The following is a 26,322-nucleotide window of genomic DNA, read 5'->3' on the forward strand; positions in this document are numbered from 1 at the left end:
CACCCTCTATTTGAGCCAGTGAAATTTAGAAAATCATTCTTGATTATGTAACATTTAATTTTAGATTCTTTTAATTGTTCATCCTCAAAATATCTCATTATCTGTTAACTTATCTTCATCTAAATTTTCTCCATATGGCCCAATTCATCTTTTTTGAACTCATTATCTTATTTTATTTTTTATTGCGGTAATACTGGTTTACAAAAGTATAATTGATAGGTAGAGGATATCACACCTATTCAGATGTATCTTACCATAGTTCTCCACATAAGATTTGGTAATGTTTGTTCTGTGTCTTTGAAGAATGACTGAAACTTTGACAGGGATTGCATTGGATATAGAGAGAGAGTGGGTGAGTCTTGGGTAAGATGGCCATTTTAGCAATGTTAATTCTTCTGGTGCTTGAGCAGAGAATCTTTCCATTTCTGTGTGTCTCCTATTATCTTTTAACAATGTATCATAGTTTACATTGTAAAAGTCCTTCATCTCCTTTGTTAGATTTATGCCTATATATTTAATTCTTTTGGATGCAATTGTATATTGTTTTCTTGGTTTCATTTTTCTTTATATGCTTTCTTTAAATAGTATTCCAATATCTCTGTCAGTCCCACCCCTCATCACATATATATACACCCCCTTTTGCTCACAAGAGATGTTTTTTTTTTGTTTTGGATCCTCTTCCCTAGCTTTACTGACATAATATTGTGTATGTTTAACATTTATAATATGATGGTTTGATATTTTTTTGAAAATGTTACAATAAAGTTTGTCAGTGTATCTGTCACATTATATGCAGTCATATGTAGACAATTTTGGTCAATAATGGACCATGTGTATTGAGATGGTGGTTCCAATAAGCTATGCCCTATAGGTTACAACAACTAGGTTTCTACAATCATATTCTATGACATTCTTACAGTCATAAGTCACCTAACAGCACATTTCAAAGAACCTATTTCTGGCATTAAGTTATGTAATATAGTAGTTCCTGGGGGGGGGGGGAGAGCACTTATTCCCTACTCTCAGCAAATTTGAGCATATAATACAGTACTGTTAATAACAGTTATCACACCCAACACCTGGGTCCAAGGACTTACCTGATAACTGAAGTCTGTATCCCTTAGTGGTTTTGATTAAGATTTCCATATGTAGCAATATGGCAGGTAGATGGAAGCATACATATTCTCGAAACAAAGAATTAGAGGAACCCAAACAAGCACATTTTTTTCCTGAGATATTTTCCCACAAAACTGAACATGAACTTTCCAATTATTATGTTTCTCTATATATGGAAATAAGCAACTAAAGTCCAGACCTGTCCAAAACAGGAAACCTATTTTCCAAACATCTTCAGGAAAAGGGTGGGCCAGAATAACTCACTCTACAGAAAGCTCCAAGAAAGCTAATGAAACCTTGAAACCACCTAGTGGGCACTGGTTGAATAAGGTGATTGAGATTTTAGAACCACAAACAGGCACTCTTGTGGGTTTATAGCCCAATTTCACACTGTGTGGGTAGTGTGAATGACTTAAAACTGAGAATATAATTTAGAGATCTTATACTCACAAAAGTAAGTATCAACTATCTCTAGAAGAAAACACTCCTATTCAAGATCTCAGTAGATTCCCACAGTTAAAAATCTATAGAAAATAGACATACTGAAAACAAGAATACAAGGTAGCACCAACAAGAACCAGAAGAAATGATTGAGAAAATCAACTAATGAGTACTCAGTGTAATTATCAGATACAGTCCCCAGAGTAAACATATTACAAACATTTTTTTTTAATCTTAAAATACAGTCCATGAAAAGGCAACTATAAAGGATGACTAAATTTTTAAAAGAAACTAAATAAAATCTCTAAAACTATAAATAATTTAAATTAAAAATCCACTGGATAATTTAATGGGGGTTAATCACAAAGGATGACAGAATTAGTGCAATAAGAGGGTAAACATGAGAAAATTATTCAAATTCAGCCAAAAAAAAAAAAAAAAAAAAAGAAAAAATCTGACAAAATGCTTTCAATGTGTTCAAAGAACTAGGAGATAAGGCAGAATCACAGTGGTGAGTGTGCACAGCAGCAAATTATAGTAAAATATGCCATTCACCTGAGCTTCCTAGGATATCCTCCTTTTGACCCTCAGAAGCTATTCTGGTCTTCAAGTTCTGGTCACTTGAGCTGGCTGCAAATCAAACACAAGAAAACTTCTTGGAAGGCAGGTGAGTTACTTACATAGCAAGTTAAGTGTTCTTTTAGCAGGGCCTCAGCCCTGCCCCATTCAGAGCCTTTTAAGTGAGTAGAAAAAGCTTTAAAAGGTACGCTATGCCAGCAGAAATCAGAGCTCCCTGAAAAATAGTGCTTGCTTCTATGTGTACAACCTGCTTGTCAGCAGAACCAGTAGCAGGGGGCCACCTAAATAGTAGTATCTTGAGTACAATACAGTTTCCTGCTGTTTTCATGAGGCCAAGGTATCCATTAGAGAGCTGGCATAGCTTCCAGAGGCACATTAGAAATGGCCTTTACTAAATATACAGTCTCCTCTTTCTTCCACATATAGATTATATTGCTTTAATTGATCAATCACTTTTATTGTGTTTTCAGGTCCCAGGACAGGGGGGAGAACTAAACTGTACCTGATTATGATGAGGTGCACTGTTTCTGATGAGGAATCATACATAGAATGAAGACTGAAAATGTATATTTCAGACAGTTTCAGCTTTATGTCTGATAACTGAATGTTTAGTATAGGTATCCCAAACTCTTTGAAACTTGAAGGTTCATTGCTTTGCCCCAGGGAAATACAGATCTCTGCTCACAAACATGATGGATTGCTTTTTATTATGCCCTTCTCAGATCTTTTGAAGTATTAGGGTTTAAAAATCAAGAAAGCCCAGGAGAAATCAGTAATTGTAACTATAGGTCAGAAGTTGTTGGAAAGAATTATAAGAAACTTAAACATGTCATCCATTAAGGGTACCTTACTGATCTCTTTAATCATGACTGTTACATATTAGCTTATTGCCTGTATTTTTAAAATCACCTTGGTGAGTCTGCAAATAATCATATGAACAGTTTGATTCTGGGTGCAGGACTCAGGAAATTCTAGTCTTAGCTCAGCAAGTCATTAACTGGCAAGTTGCAAAATTTCCATGCTTAATTTTTATAATATTTAAATAAAGATAATAATAACTAGTGTAGCCTAAGGAGAAATGACTTGTAAGAGTTTGAAGGAAAGCAGGAATAGATGACAATGGAATACAGTACCCAGCAGAAAATAAAAGAGCTCTTGTCTCTACAATTGCATATACCAAATTTTATTAACAACACCTGCCCTCTGATGTATTCCCACTTATTGAGAATACAAATGCTTTTATTCATATTTGAATTCCTACCACCTATGGAGTAATTTACATATGAAAGTTCTCAATAAATGCTTTCTGAGTGAATGGATTCTGAAATAATTAAGACAAACCAGATAATCAGGGATGGGGTAACATAAAGAAGATAAGGAAATGAGGGAGTCAGTTTTCGTGTTTGTTAAAGGGAAATATATAGAGATGTACTGATACAAAGAGAGATGCATAACTGCTTCTTTCTCTTTTCCTTTCTACAAAGGGTGTAACTCTTGCAGGATATTAGAAAGATAGAAAATAGTTTGCAGTTAAAAATATGGCCAATGTGAGGATGTGAAGAAAAAGGAACTCTCCTGCACTGCTGGTGGGAGTGCAAACTGGTCCAACCACTATGGAAGGCTGTGTGGAGATTCCTCAATCTGCTAAAGATGGAGCTTCCACATGATCCACCAATTCCACTCCTAGGTATTGACCCAAAGGACATAGAAACATTGATTTAAAAGGGCACCTGCACCCCTATGTTTATAGCAGCACTATTTACAATAGCTAAGCTATGGAAACAACCCAAATGCCCAAAAATAGATGACTGGATCAAGAAGATGTGGTACATACACCCAGTGGAATATTACTTAGCAATCAAAAAAGATAAACTCATGCAATTTGCAGCAATATGGATGGAGCTCGAAGGGATCATGCACAGTGAAATAAGCCAGAAAGAAAAAGAAAAATACCATATGGTCTCACTCATAGCAGGAATTTAGAAAACCTAATTAAGGGATCAGGAAAAAGACTTATTATAATAAAGTAAAAATCAACAAGCACCTATAAACCAGAGAAACACTGTTGGGGGTGGGGGGAAGGAGCAGGATCAAAACAAAGGGGGTGGGAATTGTATGGGGACTATAACCAAGATGAAAATGCATACATTGTGCAAAAAATGAAAAATGATGTTAAAAAAATACATAAAATTTAAAAATAAAAAATAAAAAAAATTAAGAATCATCAAAAAATATATAAGAATTATTAAAAAAAAATATATGATCAGGGCCTCCCTGGTGGCGCAGGCAGTTGAGCGCCGCACTGTGGGGCTGTCCACAGCCTCTGCAGTGCGGGCTCAATTCCAGCCGACCGGCAAGAATCCCACATGGCACAGTGGACCTCTCCTGTCTCCACTGCTGCAACCCTCAGCGGTGTTATTTCGTCAGTCTGCCTGTTGTTCCCTGCTCTGTCTCTGGTGAATCCTCTCACCCTCCCGCGCATCTGGCCTGTACCCTGGTTCTCGTATAAGTAAATAAATCTTAAAAAAAAAAAAATGACCAATGATGACACACTCAGGTCAGCCTCACTCACTGAGTAGCCCAATAGCCTACACCACTGATTGCTCTGGAAGACTACCTTTCCAAAAATATTTCCCTTTTCAAACTGTTAGTATGCCAGAATTCTTTTTTTTCAAACATTTGTGGTTTTTTTTTTTTAATAAATTTTATTTTTATATTCCCCATACAATTGCAACTCCCTTATTTTGACCACAATCCCTCCCCTCCCCGCCCCCCAGCCCCCAGAGAGTGTCTCTGGTTCATAGTTGTTTGTTCATTTTGATTTTCACTTTCTTATAGTTATTCATTTTCCTGGTCCCTTATTTAAGTTTTCTAGATTCCTGCTATGATTGAGACCATCCGGTATTTTTCTTTTCATTCTGGCTTATTTCGCTAAGGTAAAGTTGGTTTACATCATTACATCTTTGTGGAGTTGAAAACCTCCACAAATTCCTATCTTAACACCATGCTGATCATAAATGCCCCAATAATCTTTCACCATGCTTCACTGGTCCCCCTCCCTCCTCTACTCCCACTTCACCAGACTCTATTTAGGGAGATGTTGTTATGGTCTGAATGTTTTTGTCCCTCAAAATTCCTATGTTGAAATCCTAAACATCAAAGGTGATGGTATTAGGAGATGGAGTTTTTAGGAGCTGCTTAAATCATGAAGGCGGAACTTTCATGAATGTGGTTAATACCTTATTAAAAAAAAGGCTCCAGAGAGTTCTCTGGCCCCCTTATATAAGGACACAACTACACTGACACAACAAGAAGTCAGCAGTGTGTTACCTAGAAAAGAAATACCACCCCATAATGCCAGGACCCTGAGCTCAAACTTCTACCCTCTTTGAAGTGTTGTTTATGAGCCACTCAGTAGATGGCATTTTATTATAGCAGTCCAGATGAACTAGGACAGACATTTAGCTAGACAATAACTAAACTTAATTTCATGATTCACAGAAGGTTGTACCGTCTATGGTTCTACCTCTTACAGCAACTGGAAACATGTACCTTCTTAATTTCCTCATTCCATTGTTTTCTTTGAGATGACCTGGACATTTGCTCTCGGGTTCTGATACTCTTGGAATTCAAGGAACGTCCATTAATAGTTTCTTCTAGAAAGCTGAATACAGAATTAGCTTATGATTTTTTGTGGCTAATTTTTAGTCAGAAGTTTCATCCTTTTAATAATCGTATCTCAAATATGTATTATTCTCTCCTTAGAAGGTGCATCCAATTTCGCAAGATATTCTCTTTGAAAACCCTACCATCCTTACTGGCTTTGACTAACAAAACATATGCATGTGTATGCATGTGTATTTACACACACACATAAATAAATACAGAGCGGTACAGGATCACACCTCTGCACATATGTTACCACACCACAATCCTCCCCCATAATCCACTGGACCTTCTGCACATTTAGCTCTCCAACTCTCCATTCCCATCCTGCCTGCCACTGCCCCTCTGGTAGCCTCAATTTTATATTCAGATTTCTAGGGTTTGTTTTTGGTTTGTTTTTGTCTAATGTTTTACTTTATTTCCTACATTCCATTATGAATGAGATCATCAGTATTTGCCTTTGTTCTTCTGGTTTCTTTTGCTTAGCAAAATCCCCTACAGTTCCATGCATGTGGCAGCAAAAGGCCAGAGTTTACCTTTTTTAATAACTGAATAGTATTCTATTGTGTATACAGATCACATTTCTTAATCTAATAATCTGTCATTGAGCACTTATGTTGTTTCCATAACTTGGTTATTGTAAATAGTGCTGCAAAGAACATAGGAGTGCATATATCCCTTCAAATTAATGTTTTCTGCATGCTTCAGGTAAATACCTGGGAGTGGAATTGCTGAATCCTATGGTAGGTTATTTTTAATGTTTTCAGAAACCTCCATACAATTTCTCACCGGGGATAGACCGTCTACATTCCCACCCACAATGTATGTGGGTTCCTTTTTCTCCACATCCTGGCCAACACTTGTTGTTATGGGTCATTTAACACGTTTATAATTCATTATCTTATGGTCTAGTTCTTCTATTAATGGTTACTTTATATGATTTTGTACTGAATTTTAAATTTACCTGAGCGATTCCTCAAATTCAGAGAAATTATACAAATTCACTGTCTGACTATATTCAGTACTGCTCTAATGCTCTAGTTTTATTAATTTTCCATATATATGAAAACACTACACACCATCTTTTGTGACATTAAAATGTGATCCTGGAATTTAAAGGATAGTTAATATTTGTCTTTCCCTTATATTGGTACTGTTGTCTAGTTCCCCTAATTTCTTTCTTTTTTTTTTTTTTTTAAAGATTTATTTATTTATTTATACAAGCACTGGGTACAGTCAGAAGCACAGGAGGGTGAGAGAATGCACCAGAGCCAGAGGGGAGAGCAGAGCAGGCAAACTGTGAAGTACACTGCTGAAGGGAACAGTGGGTGGCAGGAGAGGTCTGCAAGCCATGTGGGACCCTCGTCCAGAGGAGCCACAGGGGAGGCCCTTGTTCCCCTAATTTCAAATGTAAAGTATCAGTTGTTGGTATTGATGGCTATATACTTTTTTATTTCTTTTCTCCTGTGTTATATGCCCTACTCCTTCTTCACATTTCCATCCATTTCGAAAGCTTAATTTTTATCTCAATCTTTCCCTTGCTCATATCTTACTGTTGGCAGAAGATGGTAGCTTATAATTAGTTTTCTTGGAAAGAGTGGGGTCATAATTTTTCCTATGGTTAATCCTGACTTCCAAAAGGAAACAATTTAAATATATCAGATACTTGACTACATGTAAAATTTACAATTTCACAATTCAATTAACACAGCAAGTCACTCATTCAAAAACATAAAACAGCTTATATTTACTTTGAAATATAAGTAAAGATGGTACATAGTCTATTCAGTTTTCAAACAGATAATTCATGTACCCTTATCTTTGAAATAAATTTAGGTTTTGTAAATTTTAGTATTCTTATTCATTACAACTACATAATTATCTCAAATCTGATATTATATGTAGTTACTGCTTGATACTTAAAAATAAACTGCAAGTGTACATGGTTTGCTAGACAGATTCCTAAACATTATTTAAAATAATGACTAAGAAAAGACAAGGTATATTCTTTATAGAATAGTACAAAATTGATTTCCAGTATGTTATGAAAAGCATATCTTATAAGACCATATTTTTTAAACTAGTATATCAGGCTTTTTGGAGCCAAATTTTAGTATTATGGTCATATATTACCACAGAATCATCTTTATTCAGGTTGGTGTTCTAATGCAATTGTAAAAAGTCATTGTACTTTAGGATGACTTTAAATCTTTCATCAGGGAAAGCATAATGCCCAGTGTGCAGAATTTTGCATTTCCCTGAAGTATATTACACATACTATGCACTACTTTTATTAGTATAATCTTTTAATGCTCAATGATACATATGTTGTTTCAATGCTTTTGTCTAATTGGATATTGCAATGAACAGCTCCCTGCATTATGTATGGATGTATTCAGGAAGCTCCTGAAAACATCTATTTCTCCACACACAAAGTAAAAATCTGTTATAGCAGCAAGACACATAGAGTGTCAAATCTTTCCATTATTTATGATGTCTGCAATATAGCAGAAGGGATACAATGGGGCAAAAGATAAATTAGAACAAAACTTTTAAGGTAGATTTTGGCTTAATATGAAGAAGAGGATTACAAGTACTAATGTTATCTTACAAAGAAATAGGCTTCCTTAGGAGTAGTGAGATCCCTGTTATGTGAGCTGTTAAAGGATGGACGGTGATAGAAAATACTAGGCAGCACAATGCCCAATATTATTTCCAAGTTCCTACCAAAAGGTGAGATGCCAATAACTAGCAATTTTTGAAAAGACAGAAAAATATTTAATTAAATTGATGTTAAGTATGTATTGATTGTATGTTAGAAACACTTCCATTGCCTACAGATTAAATTATGATTGCCATTTTTCTAACTTCACGAAGCTTTTAGTCCACTAGAGAAAACTGACAGTACACTATTATAGGGAGGATGGAAGGCACAAACCCTTGGTTCTACAAAACTACTGCCTAGGAGACAGAGTCTGTGCTCGCAGCATCACGAATGCAGGGGATCAAACAAAAGATCCTTTTAAAAATAATCTACATGTAACATAAATCAGCAAAATAGTACTGATAGCAAACTCTATTGGATTTAGGATTAATCCAAATATTTTAGCAAGTAATTTTACCAATTTTTCCTTTATCTGCTAAAATACTTATTTGGATTAAACCTAGTGACCATGAGGACTACTAAACAACTTCAAGCTGGAAAGTAGCCTGATGATTTACAAGTTACATGAAGATAGCTGCAAAAAGGGCAGACCACAAGCAAGATGAGCACTGCTATATAATAAACTCAGCAGGAAATGATTTAGAGTTTCACATTTGGCAATGGGAATGCAGAAAAGAGGAGGACTAAGAAATACTAGCCTCTTCTGAATTTGGTGACTGATCAGTTATAAGAAAGATAAAATAACTAATTTCTTGAATTTCTGCCTCCTTTCTTTGACCACTTTATTTCAGCAGCTGGAGATGGTGCAATATAAGAAGTCTTAGGACTTCCTCCATGCCCCCAAGAGATGCTTTTAAAAGGTGTGGACCACACATTTAACTTAAACTCTACAAAAGCAGGGTAGAATTTCTAAGTTCCAGCCCATATGCCCAGGTTTCTCTTGAACAACATACAGTAACTGGTTTCAAGTTAAGTGCCACACAGTAAGTATTTACTTAAGGTGTATCAGGTTCTTTGAAACTGCTACTTTAAAATGAAATATAAGGAAAACAGTACTAGGATAATGTCTTTTGGTTCAACATCAATCAGTGCTTTTTTTTGGGGGGGGGATTTCCATCAACATCATAGCAAAATTACAATTAACAAAATGAAGTTATTACAGGGCATGATATTGATGGTTTTTATTCTTTTAACCTATATAACAAAGCAAACAACCTATAATAGATAACAATAAGAGAGTCATAATTGGTTATATTTAAGTCAACATTAATTTGTTGCCATTTATGCTCTTCCATTGAATGTATATTACATACAAATATTTTTAAAGATGTATAAATACTCCTGAAAAAGAAAAATATTGGATGGTTTCACTTATAACAGGAATATAAGGGAATCAAGTAAGACATCAGTGTAAAAAATAAAAAAAAAGTAACAGTACAAAACACAACAAAGCAAAAACAGACAATTATAAACCAGAGACATACTGCAGGGGAGGAAGAGGGAGAAAGATCAGAGGGAGGGAGAGAAGAACCCAGGAGACCATGGTGATAGTACACGGGTGCCTTGGTGAAATTCTATAGGGACTCAATCTGAGGGGGCGGGGAGAAGCAAATATTGTTAAAATGTTAAAATAAAAAATAAAAAAATTAATGTAAAAATAATTTATTAAATTAAAATAAATAAACAAATACTCCTCCTGCATCATCCAGAGTGAATTTGGTGTATGTGTCTATTTGTAAACTAATGTCATAGAAAACAAATTAGTCCTATATGGAACTAAGGATACTATGGTGGCTTAAAAACACATTTTCTGACTCTGAAAATTATAATTTTGAATTACTACATGGGAGATGAATATGAATCTTTAATACCATTACCCTACTGTTAGACCATTACTCCTGTGCAAAAGACACCATTTGCTAAGCTAAAAGACATCAGATTGGGCTGTATTAACTCACTTAACATCTACATAATTGAAACTCAGAGTGTTTAGTAAATCTCTAATATATCCAAATACACTCTCTTGAAAGTGATCTTTTATTTATCCTCAGGATGATAAGAACAAAGTCTGAGGAAACATGTTACCAACTTAGAAGACTATGCAGTTTCACTGGCGTTTCAGAAGGTAAGACTTAGCTCAAAAGACTAAAAGAAAATGCAATTATCTAGGCAATTTCAACAGCAGATATTTAGTTCTCATACTTTTGGTGACTGGGAAGTCCAGGATCAAGGTGCTGGCTGTTTGAACAAGTTCAGAATCTCTGGAACGCGAACTTTACAGAAGCTGGAATTTTTCACTTATGACTCAAGTCAAATGCATATAACAATATGAATTATCGGTGGGGGAGGGAATCTACAGCACAATAATATAAACATATAATTCAACTGTCTGCAAAAAAGAGAAGGTAAAGGATCTCTTGGCAAAGAAGCTCAGTAGCCACAATATGAATTTATTGGAGAAGAGAATTCACATGACAATAACACAAGGATGTAACTCAATTGGTAACAGAAAGAAGAAGGAAAAGAACCTCTTGGCAAAGTCTGGGAGACTGATAAAGCAGAGCAGACAGGGCTAGCCCACAGCATTCCTGGCAGTCATTCACCCCCAAGAAGGGAAGCGCTACTAATCTAAACAAAGGCTTCCGGACTATAAGAGTAGAGTCCATAAGCATCTGAAATTACCACCATTTGGTGGCTACATTTATACCACTTTTCAGAGGCATATTATCAGGATCATCTATTCATTTTAATTTAGGAAGGTGCTCTAAGAAAGCCAGTTATTTACCTGACCTTGCCTTTTACATGTAATCAGTATCTATGTAAACAAGTGGTTGTTCTTTAATTAATAACTGAAGTTGTTCTATTTCAATTACCTCCACCTTTCCATCAAAGTTATTACAATATCAATATATTTAGCATCTTGATTAGTAAGGATCATTACAGTATCAATGGGTTCCTAATGAGCATTCTCATTCTGACTTTTAGATCACCTTCTTCTTGTCTCCACATGTCAAAGAAAATGAGAGCACTGTAGTTCCCTCTTCCTCTTATAAGGATGCTAATAACACCATGCATGTTTCACCTTTAGTACTTCATTTAAATTTAATTGCTTCCCCAAAGCCCTACCTCCAAACACCATTACAATGGGAATTAGGCTTCAACATATGAAATTTTGAAGAAACACAAACATTCAGTTCCATTCTGCTTCTGTCCCCACCCCGCAGCCCAAGTCCTTCCCACATGCAATACACATTTATTACATCCAACAGCCGCTAATGTCTGAATTCTTTTCCCCATCAACTCTAAAATCTAACATCCAAAGTTGCAGTTAAATATCACCTAATTATATATGGAAGGCATGCTTTATCGAGAGGCAATATCCTCTTCATTAGTGAATCCAGACAAGGTATGTGCTTCTAAATTATAATGGTGGGGCATTATAATAGGACAGATGTCCCATTCCAAATGGAGTGATGGGTCCCAAGAAAGCCCAAACCTATCAAAGAAAATTTCATCAGTACTAAGGGTGAAACATGCATGTATTATTGAAGAGGACATACCTTGTATGATTCAGGCAGTTCTTTGAAAAAGAACTTTTATCCAATGTAAAAACATTCTTTACCCATCTCAACAGAATGCACCTTGAAAGTCTTCCAGCTTCTATCCAAAGCCTCCACTTGTTTAGCTATGTGTGACATCAGTACTCCATTCTTAGTTCCAAAATCTGTCTTACTCAGCTTGAACTGCTATAACCAAATGCCACAGACTGAGTAGCAGGCATTTATTTCTTAGGGTTCTAGAGTCTGTAAAGTAAAAGATCAAGGTGCTAGCCAATTTGTTTCTTGGTGAGAACCTTCTTTCGAGCTTGAAGACTGTTGCCTTTTCACTGTCTTTACTGGAGCATACAGCCTCGGCCTCTTCTTATTGGTATACTCATCCTGCACCCTCATAAACTTCTATCATTCTAATTACCTCCCAAAGGCTCCACCTCCAAATGCTATAATATTTGGGGTTAGGGTTTCAACATATGAATTTTGAAGGGGCACAAACATTCAGTTTTTAACAGTGTGTAAGGAAGTATACAAAAGACCTCAACAATTCATTGAACATTTATTGTGCCTAAAATATACCAGGTACTATAATATAGAAGTGATCTAAACAGACAAATTTCTATAGTCTTATAGCAAACATTCTAATGGAGGAGAAAACAACCAACAAAAATATGTTCTATACAGTAACGGAAATGGTAAATGCTACAGAAAAATAAAGGGGGGTGGACATAGAAACGAAAAGGAGTGTATTGATTTGGAATACAATGTTGAAGAAATGCCTCTCTGAAAAGATAGTATTTCATCAAAGAACTAAAGAAGCTGAAAAAGTAAACCATGTGTCTAACTAGAATACAAGGATTTATTATATGACAGAATTAAAACCAAGTAAAAAATCATCAGAGCACAGTAATCTTCACATATTCCAGAACAACAGAAAGGTCAATGTGGCTGGCTGGAAGTAAACAAGAGGAAGAGTAGGCAGAATTTAGAAAGAAAATAAGAGAAAAGACTAGATCGAAGTATAAGTTACTTTGAGGATTTTGGTCCACTTCTCAATGAGATGGCGAGCTAATGAAGAGTAATAAGCAGAGGAATGACAATTTCAACTGCAAATTTTAAATGTAACTTCTTTTTAAATTTTTTAATATTTATTTATATATATTTTACATCATTGTTCTCTTTTTTCCCCACAGTGTTTGCTTGCATTTCTCAGGTGTAGTCCCCATAGAATTTCCACCACCAATTCACCTGTGCACCATCACCATAGTTCCTTGTGCTCTTCCCACCCTAGTTTTGATCCCTCTCCCTCCACCTCCCCTGCAGAATGTCTCTGATTTATACTTGTCTGTTTCTTTTTGTTTTTGTTTTATTGTGTTTTTTTATTGCTATTATTTTTTCCCTGATCCCTTATTTGGTTCCCCTGTATTCCTACTGTAAGTGAAACCATCGGTATTCTTTTTACCTTCTGACATTTCACTGAGCATACTCCCTTCTAGCTCCAAAAACAGCTTCTGTGTCAAAAGAGGTTATAAATAAGGGAATAAGGATAGAAGCAGGGAAGTTCTCTTTAAATCAAGCAATAAATGATTGTAACTTAGACTAGGAAAGTAGCAAAGGAAGTATTAACAAATAGCATATTGTAAATACACTTTCAGAGCAGAGATAATTTCCTATTGGGATGGGGTAATAATGATGAAGATAGGAATCAAAGACAATCCCATGTGTCTGATACAAGGAAGTGAAAGGATGGCATCCAGCGGGGAGGACTAGAATGTCAGGTAAAAGGCAGGGATTTGGGCTTTGGATATGTTAAGTTTGACACCTGTACTAGTTAACTAAGTTAAAATGTTGAGTAAACACTAGTTAACCCACGCTGGGCATCCATGACACAACTGAGCTAGAGATAAAAACTTGGGAGTCATTTGGGCACATAGATGCTATTTTAGATAGGTCTGCGGCAGTAACATGATTCTTCAAATCTTATTGGATTAAAGTAAAAAATATTTCTCACTCTCAATACTACTTGGTAGCTATGGGTTTCGTGCTCTATTTTCTGCTTCTGTCTTCCTATTTCAAGATCCTGGAGAAAGAACCTTTTCTGGAATATAAGAATCTTGATTCTTATGAAAAAACCAAGACGGCAAGATTGTTGACATGTAAAGCTTTTCTTAGACCTGACATACTGTCATTTTCACTCACATTTCATTGGCCTAACACAGTCAATCACTTGGTCAAGCCAGAGAAAGAAGTAAGGAAGTATAGTCCATCCACAGGGAGACACTGTTCAATGCCAATCACACTACAAAAGGAAAGGCTATGAAATCTTATTATAGGTACCCAGGGAATGAATGACTGAGTGCAACAATGTATTGTCAGATTATATAATTGGATTTAAAATCCCATCAAATAAGTGAATATAGCAATAAAAGGAGAAATTATCAAGACCAAGTCTTATATCATTCTATAATTAGAATGGTGAGATGAGAATAAATAAATGAGACTGGGAAAAAAAAAAACTACTGGTAAAATAAAAAAGCTGAAGAGTATGATTAACTGAAAGTCAAGTATAGAAGGAATTTCAGGAGAAATGGGTATTGTTTTGTTCAACATCAATAGTAAGTTAATATGAACTGACAAATGACTACTGGATTTAGAAATATGGAAGCATTTGGATTTAAACAAGGAAATTCCAAAAGCCAGAGTACAGTGGTTTTAAGAAAATATGAAAGAAATACAACTGGATATAGTCAGTAAAGGTAGCTCATAAAAAATTCTGCTTATACCAAGGAGCAGATAAATAGGCCAGTAACATAAGGAGAATGTGAGGTAAAGAAAACGTGTGTAGGGCCTCCCCGGTGGCGCAGCGGTTGAGCGCTGGGTTGCAAGCTGCCCGCAGCCTCTGCAGCGCTGGTTAGATCCCCGGCTGCTCCCCGGCCACCGGAGGAGGGTCCCGCATGGCGCACAGACCTCTCCTGCCGCCCGCTGCTCCCCTCAGCAGTGTACTTTTTCGGTCCTTCTGCCTGCTCTGCTCCCTGCTCTGGTGAATTCTCTCGCCCTCCCGAGCTTCTGACTATACCCAGTGCTTGTATAAATAAATAAATAAATAAATAAATAAATCTTTAAAAAAAAAAAAAAGAAAGAAAACATGTGTATGGGGGCCTCTCCAGTGGCTCAGCAGGTTGAGCTCAGTGCTGTGAAGCTGTCCGTAGCCTCTGCAGCACGAGTTTGATTCCCTGCCAGCCAGAGAGATACCCACATGGCACGGCAGACCTCTCCTGTTGTGCCCGTTGCTCCCCTCAGCAGTGCTTTTGGTCTTTCTGCCTGTTCTGCTCTCCACTCTGTCTCTGGTGAATCCTCTCACCCTCCTGCACCTCTAGCCTGTACCCCAGCTATTGTATAAATAAAAAATAAATAAAAATCTTCATTAAAAAAAAGAAAATGTATGTATGTGTTTGTGCATATTTAAATAATGGAGCATTTAAATAATGGACAGCATTCATGTCCTCTGATTTGGAGTGACAAGAAAAACAAAGGCCCTTTAGAGAAGGCAAAGAGAAAACTGCTAGAATGAGGCCCTTGAGTAAGAAGGAAAAAAAGATTCTGAGCACAAATGGAGGGGGTGACCTCAGAGTAGGACTTAGAGAATTAGATTTCATAACAAAAATGAAGTCAGAGTATGCGGGTACAGATAACTTCAGTGCTCTCAAGAAGTGCACAGGGTTGGTCATGAAAGCAGCAAGAGATTAGGAAAAGCAGAATATCATAACAGAGCTACACATCACAAACTTTAGCTCCTGGTACAACCCTTATTTAGCCATGTGACTTAAAGCAATTAGCAAACTTCTTCAGGCCTCAGTTTCTTCAATGGTAGTTGGAAGTAATAATGGTGCCTACTTTGTAAAGGTGAAATGATTACACGATATAGCTATCTTTCATTAATAAAATATAGACTATAAGGATATGAACTTCCATCTTTTTTTCCCCTTTTCATATCCCTAGTTATATCCCTAGTGCTTGGTTGTTTAACACTTAGCAGGCACACAACTGAAAGTGAATAACATATGAAAAGTACTTTCATTACCTGGTGTACAGTTAAGTGCTCAATAAACATGACCTATTATTATTATCACCTGTCACTAACTTTAACACCATCTTCATTAATTCAGAGAAGATCCCTTCTTTGACAAAGTCCTTGCTCACCTACAAGAGAAATTTCCTTGTGAAGTAGGTGCAAGATGATGGGAAAGCAGGTATGAGAGGTATGATTTGGAAATCACATTCTGTAATAATCATTTTGTAAATTTCTGGGTTGTTTCTCAGTTTTTATGAACAAGGCTAGACTCTTTCCTATAGCTAGAATTTCTGTTTATATATCTCCTGAAGGGAATTACACTATCTATTGTTCTCATTAATTTTTCATTCTCAATACACAGTAACTGTGAAAATAACATGCATTTGGCAAACCAGGTTATCTTCTGAATTCTCGATGCTATGGATAATTTTCAGTGGGTAAACCTGCAGTTACAGGTAAATGCACACAAATCTTCAGTTTCATTATTTTTCTTGACTAGCCAACCAAATGTTAGTTGACTAGTAGAACAAAGAAAATAAACACTGTATATCAAATTCAATTGTGAGTGACCTACTTAAACAGTTTCCCACTGTTACACTCAAATTAAAAAATGTTCATTTGATGCTAATGTGAGGTGAAGCATATAGAATCAGCAGACATTTTTAAATATAGCTTATGTCTTGCATATTTAATCACATCAGCTGATGATCCATTGAATAATTTTATATATCAATTAGCTCCATCAGCATTAAAATATTTGTATTTTTAGTATTTATTAATTTATCTAGTAATCAATGAAACTAAATGTCCACTGTAAAACATCAATAGTCCCTTGACCTACGTATTTTAAGTGTGAGACTTCCATTCTTTTTAAATAAGTGTTTTCTGTAGTATGCATTGCTCTGATTCAACAAAACACTAAGTTTTTATAATTGCAAACATTTAAAAATACAATAGTAAACATGTGACTCTTGCATTATAGATACTGGAAATGTTTACATTTATTGATAAAGTTCTTTTGACAAAGAGCATGGATTTTTACCAAGAACTCTTAAAAAGAGTTGAAAAGTCATTCTTAATAATCTACAAATGTTTATTGAATAACTGATGCCACTCTCTACAATTCATTTAAAACTTATATGCCAAAGACTATGATTAGAAATTTACTTATATAACACATCTGTTTCTCACACTACCCAAAGAGGCAATGTCATTTCCAAATCACAAACAAGAATTTAGCAAGCTTTACTAGATTAAATGACTTACCCATTTTTAGATGGCTAGAACATGAGATCCTGTGATCAAACACAACTGTGAACATGATCAAAGTCTTTGCTCTATATCTGTGTCTGTCCTACCTTGTTTCATCATGTCCCCAATTAAAGAACAGATTATGTGACTGAAACTTTTAGAAATCCCATTTCAAATTACAGTCCTGTTACTTAAGAATTATGTTTTAAAATTAAGCACTTATAGTGGCAACAGCCAAGTCAGTCTTGAGGGGAAATCCTCACTGTTGTACACACCATCACTTTCATACTCATCCTATTTTGCCACTTCCTAAGTGAACATTCCTAAGTGAATAACTTTTTGGTTGACTTAGGAGAGAATGACTGCATCTACAAATGAGTCATTCTATTTATCTTTTTATGTAGCACTTTATTTGAAGCTAATGAAAATTCATACATGGGCCCATTTCAAGTTTAATTCATGTTTTGTTTGCACATAATATGAATCAATCTCAATTAGCTTAAACTAAAGTAAAAGCTTTAGCTTAAGTAAAAAAAAAAAAATACCAATTCACTTAATTAGAGACGTTGGGAGTGATATCTCTATCAGTTATCAAGTAATTAGACAACATTGTCAGAATTCTGAATTTGTCAGCTTTACTCTTCTCTGTTGTTTCCTCATACTTTCTTACTGAAGGTGGGGGGAATCTCCTGTTGGCAGAGGACATGACTAGAACAATATCATGAACTTATCTTCTACTACCAGTGTCTGCAAATAATATTTCATCACAAAATTCTAACTCACTCATCTTAGGTTATGTGCTCTTCTCAGTCATGGTCAGATCTCAGTAATGTTACAACTCTCCTTAACCCCCTTATTCTTGTAAACAGAGTCTCCTCAAAACCTCATAGTACAGGAGCACAGGAAAAAAGTACAGAGAAGGGAGTGTTGCTACTAGTAAAACTGATACTGTATAGGCAAAAATCAAGATGTGCATTACAAAAATTGCTTGTTTTGTAAAATACATTAAAGATTGAAAAGCTTGGAGAAATAAGTTATGAGACTCAAGCAAATGATCTATTTTTGTATTACTGAAAACCAACTGAAGTTGAAATCTTAACTCTAGCATCTATCAATGTTAACCACAGAAGAATCAGTGTGAGGCTATAATTTTCCTGACCCAATGGATTCCTCACCATAAGAGCTGACTACTTTGCATTACCTTTACTGTCATCAGGAATACTTGCTCATGCACGTAGTATTATGTTTGCAAAATATTAAAGATGATCAATAATTAGTTTATCCTGATGGGATCATTGTTCTAATTTAATTCACACATCACTTTCTTATTTATTTTTTAGCTAAAAGCATTTAAGAAAAATAATTACATGGCAATATGCTTAAGAGAAATGAAAAAAATATTAGCATCAAATTATAAATAAAAATAAATGTAAAAGTATCCCAATCATCTCTCAGATTGAATTTCATTATTTTGAGTTTTCAAACCATTTCAGCATCAGTAAAAGTCACTGAATAATCATAAACTATCATTTTATGTCCTCACCGCTTCTGTTGTTATCTTGTCTGTTTTGAAAAATCAGTTACACTTCACTCACCAAAAAATTGAGTGGGCTGATAGTCTCTGAAGGAAAGTTATACCAACATTGATAATGGAACATCCTACTAAAACTTTAAACTAAAAATAATGTTGCTTTCTTGAGAAACCTCTACTCTTATGGAAAACAAATGAATAGGAATCCAGAAAAATCTAATGCAGCAATTAGTTTGCAATTTCTCAACAATCATCTTTAAAATTCAAATGTCGTCACCAATTTCCATATCTCAAGTCATTTTGCTTTCCAGTCTTATCACATTTAACCAAAATACAATAAAAGCAACACCAAGCATGTTATTAATCAAAGAGAAAGGGGAAAAAGGAGCTTTGATGGGAGAGTTCCTTTATACCTAATCATATGGATGAAGTAGAAGAGGGGCCACCACTACGAAAGGAATGTTACCTCACAGTAAGCATGCCCATGGAAAACATGGCTCATCCATCTATCAATCTGATTAGTCCTTCCCCAAGAATGGAAATAAACAGGAAACAAATTCCACATCTCTATACCTATTTTTCAGGATTGGTGAGAACAGAAATAATGTATGTAAAGTGCCTATCAACACACAATAAACATTTAGTAGATTTAAGTGATTATATCTCTTTGCAATTCAAAACTGCTCATTTTCGTGGCTAAAAAATACACTTCCTTGGATAAAAACGGAAAAAAAAAAATTAGTGAAGATAAAGTAGAGCTAAAACACTCCTGATTTCCCTCCAACCAGACTTAGTCATAACCACTGGTAGAACCTCGGTTTTCATTTTGACAAACTTGTTTATAACATTTTTTGCGCCTAAACATATATTTTGAACATCTTATCAATAGCCAAATCATTTTAATGCCCTTGTATGCAATGTATTTTATTTGAGGACTCCTCAACTGCTGCATATAATGTAGATTCCTTTTTTTCTCTCTGATATATGGTATGTCATAGGCATAAGTGTAGTTAGTGTGTTGATTTTTGTTTAGGGGGAAAATTCTCATTTTTTAAAGATTTATTTATACATAACAAGAGTGGGGGTACAGGCCAGAGATGCGGAGGGTGAGAGGATTCACCAGAGACAGAGTGGGGAACAGAACAGGCAGACTGACTGAAATACACTGCTGAGGGGAGCAGCGGGCAAGACGGGAGAGGTCTGCCTTGCCATGTGGGTTTCTCTCTGGCTGGCCGAGGATCAAACTCGCGCTGCAGAGGCTGTGGATTGCTTCTTAGTGAGGTGCTTAACCCCCTGTGCCGCCAGGGAGGCCCTGGGAAAATCCTCTTAAGTGTAATTGGATGTTATAATTATTTTTCTCATCTATAGTAATCACTTGTTCAATATCTATCTCCCATTTTTAACTGGCAAGTAAATGTCTATTAAGTTAGATATATTTTTTCTCTTCCCTTTCCTAATCTTAATAAGAAGATCTGACTTCATAAGTTTTCCCCTCATGGATTACAGCCTGACAGAGTGAAATCGACTTAAAAAAAAAAAAAAAAAAAACTGTCCATTATAAAAAGCCTAAAACTATTGGGATTATGTCAGATATCCTGGGGTGAAAAGCACTAGTAAGGTGGGGCTGCCTGGTTGGAGAGCTGTCTATAGGCTCTTCTCATAGTGCAAAGTATAGTCTCGCTAAGGATGTTGCCAGACTAAGAGAATATGATAGCAGGATATCACATGTAAGAAATTTGATCCGGGCCTCCCTAGTGGCACAGGTGTTTGAGCACCACACTGTAAAGCTGTCCACAGCCTCTGCAGTGTGGGTTTGATCCCAGCCGGCTGGCCAGCCGGCCGGTGAGAATCCCACATAGCGAGCAGACCTCTCCTGTCTCGCGCGCTGCTCCCCTCAGCAGTGTATTTCAGTCAGTCTGCCGGTTCTGCTCCCCAATCTGTCTGTGGTGAATCTCTCACCCTCCCGTGCATCTGGCCTATACCCCGGTTCTTGTATGTATTAAAAAAAAAAAAAAATTTGAATCCTAGCAAAGAAATCACACTCCACATGTAGAATGGTAGAGTTCTTAGACTCCAAACATCTGCTATGAACTTGAGAAGTATAAAAATACTAGTAACTATGACAGAGGAACAATTGGGAGCCTCTTTCCATCTACTAATCAATGCAAGTTCTTCTTGTGTGCTCTTAGGAGGGTGTGAGAAGCCAATAAAGAGTGATACAGTTGCCCCGGCAGAATGCCTGGCACACTACAGGTGCTCAGTATTTATTGAATTGAAATAGTAAGTAAAAATACAATGATACAATGGGAACAGGCCTCACTGGTGATGCAAAGAGTTAAGACACAGCTCTGTGAAGCTATCCCCAGCCACTGCAGCACCAGTTTGATCCCCAGCCAGGGAGCTAACCCACATGGTGCAGAAGACCTCCCCTGTCTCACCTCCTGCTCCCCTCAGCAGTGTATTTCAGTCAATCCACCTGTTCTGTTCCCCATTCCATCTCTAGTGAACCCTCTCACCCTTTGCACCTGTGGCCTGTACTCCAGTTCCTGTATAAATAAATAAATAAATAAATCTTTAAAAAATATAATAGTAACACTGGTAAGCACTGAAGTAACAATTATGGTAGCATGGAGGAGGCTAGAGACTTTGTTGAAGAGTCAATATCTGAGATGAGAATACTAGGAGGCAGTGTCTGGCAGAGCCTTGATACATGAGCCTGTTCAATAGGACTTCATTAAGCTGCCTAAGGAAGCTTGGAAATGAATTCTGAAAAGAGTCTCACAACTTGCCTTTGCTCTACTTACTCTGTGTTCTCCCATTTTCTTTCCCGGGACTTCAGTCTACTCTAGTTTCAGTGGCTATTACTTATCCAGGTCCTGTCCACCCATGTAATTCCTCCACTTGAAGTATGTTGGCCTTGTTCCTTACTCCATTTCCTTTGGCTGGCTTTTATTTTTTGTTACAAATACATGTATGTATACGCACACACACAAATTTCTGAATCTACAAGAATATTGCTTGCTCACGTACTCTTGTAATTAGGCAGAGAAATATGATTAGTTCTAATGAACAGCTTACGGATGGATATGACATGTGTTGATTTTCATTTAAAAGGTAATTTTTTTTTTAATTTTATATTTTCTCCCACCACTATCCCCTTGTGTTACACTGTCCCTTTCCTTCCCTCTCTCCCTTTTACTCTGAGCCCTCAGGATGTCCATTAATAGTATTTTTTTTTAAAGTGCTTTGAGTTCAAATCATTTGCATTTTAAAATAATCATTGAGATCTAAGTGCTTATTGCCATTTTGGTATGTTTTTGTTTCATATTTTGGTTTGTCATGTTCTTTTTTATTTTTTGAGTGCTTCTTTCTATGTTTTGTTTAGGTTTCATTTCCACTGCCTTTTTGCTCTGTTGTGCATGTCTGGAGGAAGTAACCCTGGTGTCATCACACTGCCACCATCTTGTGAGACTCTGGATGCCTTTCAGATCTAATGTGTATGTCTTGTGATCCTTAGCTCTTTTTCCTTTCTCATTTTTTTCTTATAGTGTAAGAACACTTAATATGATATTTGCCCTCTTAACAAATCTTTAAGTGTACCATATAGTATCGTGAAATGATACCTAAATCTTCACTATATGGCTCTCTCAATTGTAGGTTAGGACTTCAGAGAACAAGGCTTTCAACAAAGTGAGCTGGGGTACATCAACTTGCACATGATGCTTTCAGGTTAAGAAAAAGGCATGAGCGAAAGAGCAGGAAAGAAAAGTAAAGGTAAAAATTGTAGAACAGGACCTCCCTGGTGGCCTAGCGGTTAAATATCAGCATTATCACTGCTCAGCTCAGGCTCACCACAATGGCCTGAGTTCTACCTCCTGCAGGGAGCTAACCCACATATGTGCAGCAGACCTCTCCTTTGGCTCATCCACTGCTCCCCTTAGGAGTGCATTTCAGTAGATGTGCCTGTTCTGCTCTCCACTCTGTCTCTGGAGAATCCTCTCACTCCCTGCACACCTCTGACCTACACCCCAGCTCTTCTATGCAAAAATAAATAAAATCTTAAAAAAATTGTAGAAAAGAATATAGAATAAAGTATCAAATGGGAGAGAATTCCAATATTCAAAGTTTAACATGACTATTATCTTTTGTGTCACTTATAGTGAGTCCAATTATAATCTAAATTGGTACAAATGGAAGCAATGCCAGATATTACATAATCATTAAAAACTGGAAAAAAAACATTTTCATCATGACATAATGAAAACATTATATATAATAATACAATTCAAAAGTTTCCTTTTGAAAGTGTTAATGACATTAATGTGTCCTTGAAAATAGTTATCTTGTTAAAACTATAGTATATTTTAGAATTCAAGGTCCATTTCTCTATTAAAACATCCATCTCAAGTGAAATGGCTACTTTTTGATAGTCAAAAATCTAAAATAAGTTAGAAATTTTAAACAGATTTTTATTTTTTTTAAGAGGCATGTATTTTTATTTATTTGTTTGTTTGTTTATACAAGCACTGGGCACAGTCAGAAGCACGGGAGGGTGAGAGAATTCACCAGAGCCAGAGCGGGGAGCAGAGCAGGCAGAAGGACCGAAGTACACTGCTGAGGGGAGCAGCGGGCGGCAGGAGAGGTCTGCGCACCATGTGGGACCCTCCTCAGGTGACCGGGGAGCAGCCGGGGATCAAACCGGCGCCGCAGAGGCCGCAGGCAGCCTCACAACCCAGCGCTCAACCGCTGCGCCACCGGGGAGGCCCTTAAACAGATTTTTAAACTAATCTGACCTAAAATGGTAATTTTTAGAATCCTTTGAGCCACTAGAATAAGATACCTGATTCTTGCCATTTAATAAGTAAAACTTACTTTAAAACAAAAAAATAAGAGAATATAATTAAGACAAAAGTAATAGGGACCTCCCCTGGTGGCACAGACAGTTAAGCTCCACACTGTGAAGCTATCCATAGCCTCTGCAGCGCCGGTTTGATCCCAGCCGGCTGGTGAGAGTCCCACATGGCGCAGCAGACCTCTCCTGTCTCGCCCGCTGCTCCCCTCAGCAGTGTATTTCATCAGTCTGCCTGTTCTGTTCTCCACTCTGTCTCTGGTGAATCATCTCACCCTCCCCCGCATCTGGCCTGTACCCTGGTTCTTGTATAAAATAAATAAATCTTAAAAAAAATTCTTTATAAGACAAAAGTAATAGCTAATTCACATAATTTCAGGGTAATTAAGTACTACATTAAAAAAGGACACAAAAACATTAATTCAAAAGGATACCTACACCCCTGTGTTTATTGCAGCACTATTTACAATAGGTAAGATATGGAAACAACCCAAATGGCCAAAAAACAGATGACTAGATCAAGAAGATGTGCTATATATATACACAATGAGATACTATTCAGCAATCAAAAAAGATAAACTCATGTCATTTGCAGCAACCTGGATGGAGCTAGAGAGATTATGCTCAGCAAAACAAGCCAGAAAGAAAAAGAAAAATATTGGATGGTTTCACTTATGGGGGAATATAGGGGAAAAAAGAAATTCATGGAAAACATGATTTTATATATCTCTTAGTGAAAAGCAGAAAACTATATTGACCTAAGTCAGCCTGTAAGTGATCCATGGAACAAAATTATTTATCCTCAGGATTGTAGAAAGACTTAGGTGTGGAGGCTACCGGTTCTAACAAGCACCATGCTGACTTAGCTAGCTTCCCAAAAGAGCTGCTTGTTCTATTTTCTGCTTTAGGTCTTATGTTACTGCTCTTGTGTTCTAACTTAGTATCTGGATTCCAAACTTCACAAACTTATTTTCTTACTGGAAAGCAAAATTAAGTTGAAGTTTAGTTAGAAAAACTTTACAGGATTCCATTTCACGGCCTGTGAATCCAATCAACGCTCAAAAATTAGGAGGTTGATTAGCTAGTGTATGGATTATCAAAGCCATTTACTTCTCTTCCTGCGGTTCTCTCTCTTTTGACTATTCAATTGTCTACCTGCAATTCTACCAGATAAGATCCAAGTATAAGAAAGTCCAAAATAGGCGCGCAGACCTCTCCTGCCGCCCACTGCTCCCCTCAGCAGTGTACTTTGGTCCTTCTGCCTGCTCTGCTCCCCACTCTGGCTCTGGTGAATTCTCTCACGCTCCCGCGCTTCTGACTGTACCCAGTGCATGTATAAACAAAACAAACAAACAAATAAATAAATAAAACATGCCTCTAAAAAAAAAAAAAAAAAAGTCCAAAATAAAAGAAAATGTAACTCTCCGACCGGCAGAGAGGAGGGAAACAACACACTAAAACGACCAACAAGAACAAACGCAGCAAGTGGGACTGTGAGTGTGCAGCCACCACACCCCATGAACGGGAGCTGAGGCGAACCCTGCAGGATTCGCCGCGGCGGTGAGCGAACGGCTCCGGGCGCCATTAAAGAACAAAGACCCCGGGAGACGCGCACACAGCCGGGCTGCTGGTAAGCTTGCAAGGGAAAGCAGCGCGCTTGGCGCGCTTGAAAAGAAAACGCGGACCGGGATCCCGGCTGCCCAGGTCCCCGCGCCTGCGACCTAGGCTTGCGGGGAGACGCGCGGAGGTCCTCACTGAGGTGAAGGTCCCTCCTTGAGTAAGCAGGAACCAGGCGCCCAGGCACGTAAGCAGTGCAAAAGGCGCCATTCCCGCGCCACTGAACTGGGCTACAGCCCGCGTCCTGGACCTGAGGGCTTTGAACTGAGACCCGGGGCACGAAATTAGGGGCGTGGGTTCCCCACGACGGTGGGGCACAAGGCAGACACAGCACCCCAAAGCTGTTGAGGTTTACCCTACCATTCCCGCTCTGTTCCCTGTCCCACGGGGTGGGGGGGGCGAAAAACAGCCCCCCAAGGACAATAGGAGAGATCTCTGGCGCCACCTAGAGACCAGGAAAAAAAAGTCACTAACACCCCATAGAGCAGGAAATTTCTTAAGACTGCTTGAAAAAGACAGAAGGCTTCTGGAGGACCCAGTGGCCAGCCGGGAAGTTAGCCCACCCCACGCCAGGCCCCTTCCGACCAGCAGTCTGAGCCCACAGAGGGAGCAGGCACCCACGTCCGGGGCAGACCGGGGGCGCAGAAGAGTGTGCCTGAAACCGGAGGCGCAGGGACTGCATCCCGCTTCGCCATTTGAGAACAGGGACATTTCTTCAGTAAAAACTGCCTAAAACCAGCAGAAAGCTCCCCCAGAAGACAGAGATGGCTCCTGGAAGAGCCAGAGGGGAGCGGAGAAGTTCACCCAAGATGCCAGTCAGTCCGAGCAACACAGTGTCCCAATGCATACGACAAATTAGAAAACAGACAGTAGGGAGTAGAAGAACCACACGCAACCTAACAACTCCTCAGGAAAGAAGCACACCACAAAAAGAAAACCACTCCCCAGATTGCAACGACAGCAACTTGGAAGAACTTCTGAGCC

The 26,322-nt window shown here is 37.5% G+C and overlaps 1 protein-coding gene across 3 annotated transcripts in view; it reads right to left on the reverse strand.

The window, feature by feature from the left end:
- The window catches only part of LOC119261139 (cytochrome c oxidase subunit 7B2, mitochondrial), a 93,163-nt gene that overhangs the window by 11,196 nt on the left and 55,645 nt on the right, over window positions 1-26,322 (reverse strand). Inside the window, exons 1-2 of one of the 3 annotated variants that reach the window (XM_037530363.2) lie at window positions 12,028-12,112; window positions 2,113-2,187 (exon numbers count right to left, since the gene is read on the reverse strand). The exons of 1 other annotated variant lie outside the window; for it this stretch is intronic. The gene's annotated coding sequence lies outside the window, so the exon portion shown is untranslated. Of the gene's footprint in view, window positions 1-2,112; window positions 2,188-12,027; window positions 12,113-26,322 lie in introns of those variants that run through there. One more of the 3 variants, XM_037530361.2, reaches the window with a different exon arrangement.

The sequence above is a fragment of the Talpa occidentalis genome, unplaced genomic scaffold (assembly GCF_014898055.3).
Source record: "Talpa occidentalis isolate TD23 unplaced genomic scaffold, MPIMG_talOcc4v2.1 talOcc4.6, whole genome shotgun sequence".
Lineage (NCBI taxonomy): Eukaryota > Metazoa > Chordata > Mammalia > Eulipotyphla > Talpidae > Talpa > Talpa occidentalis.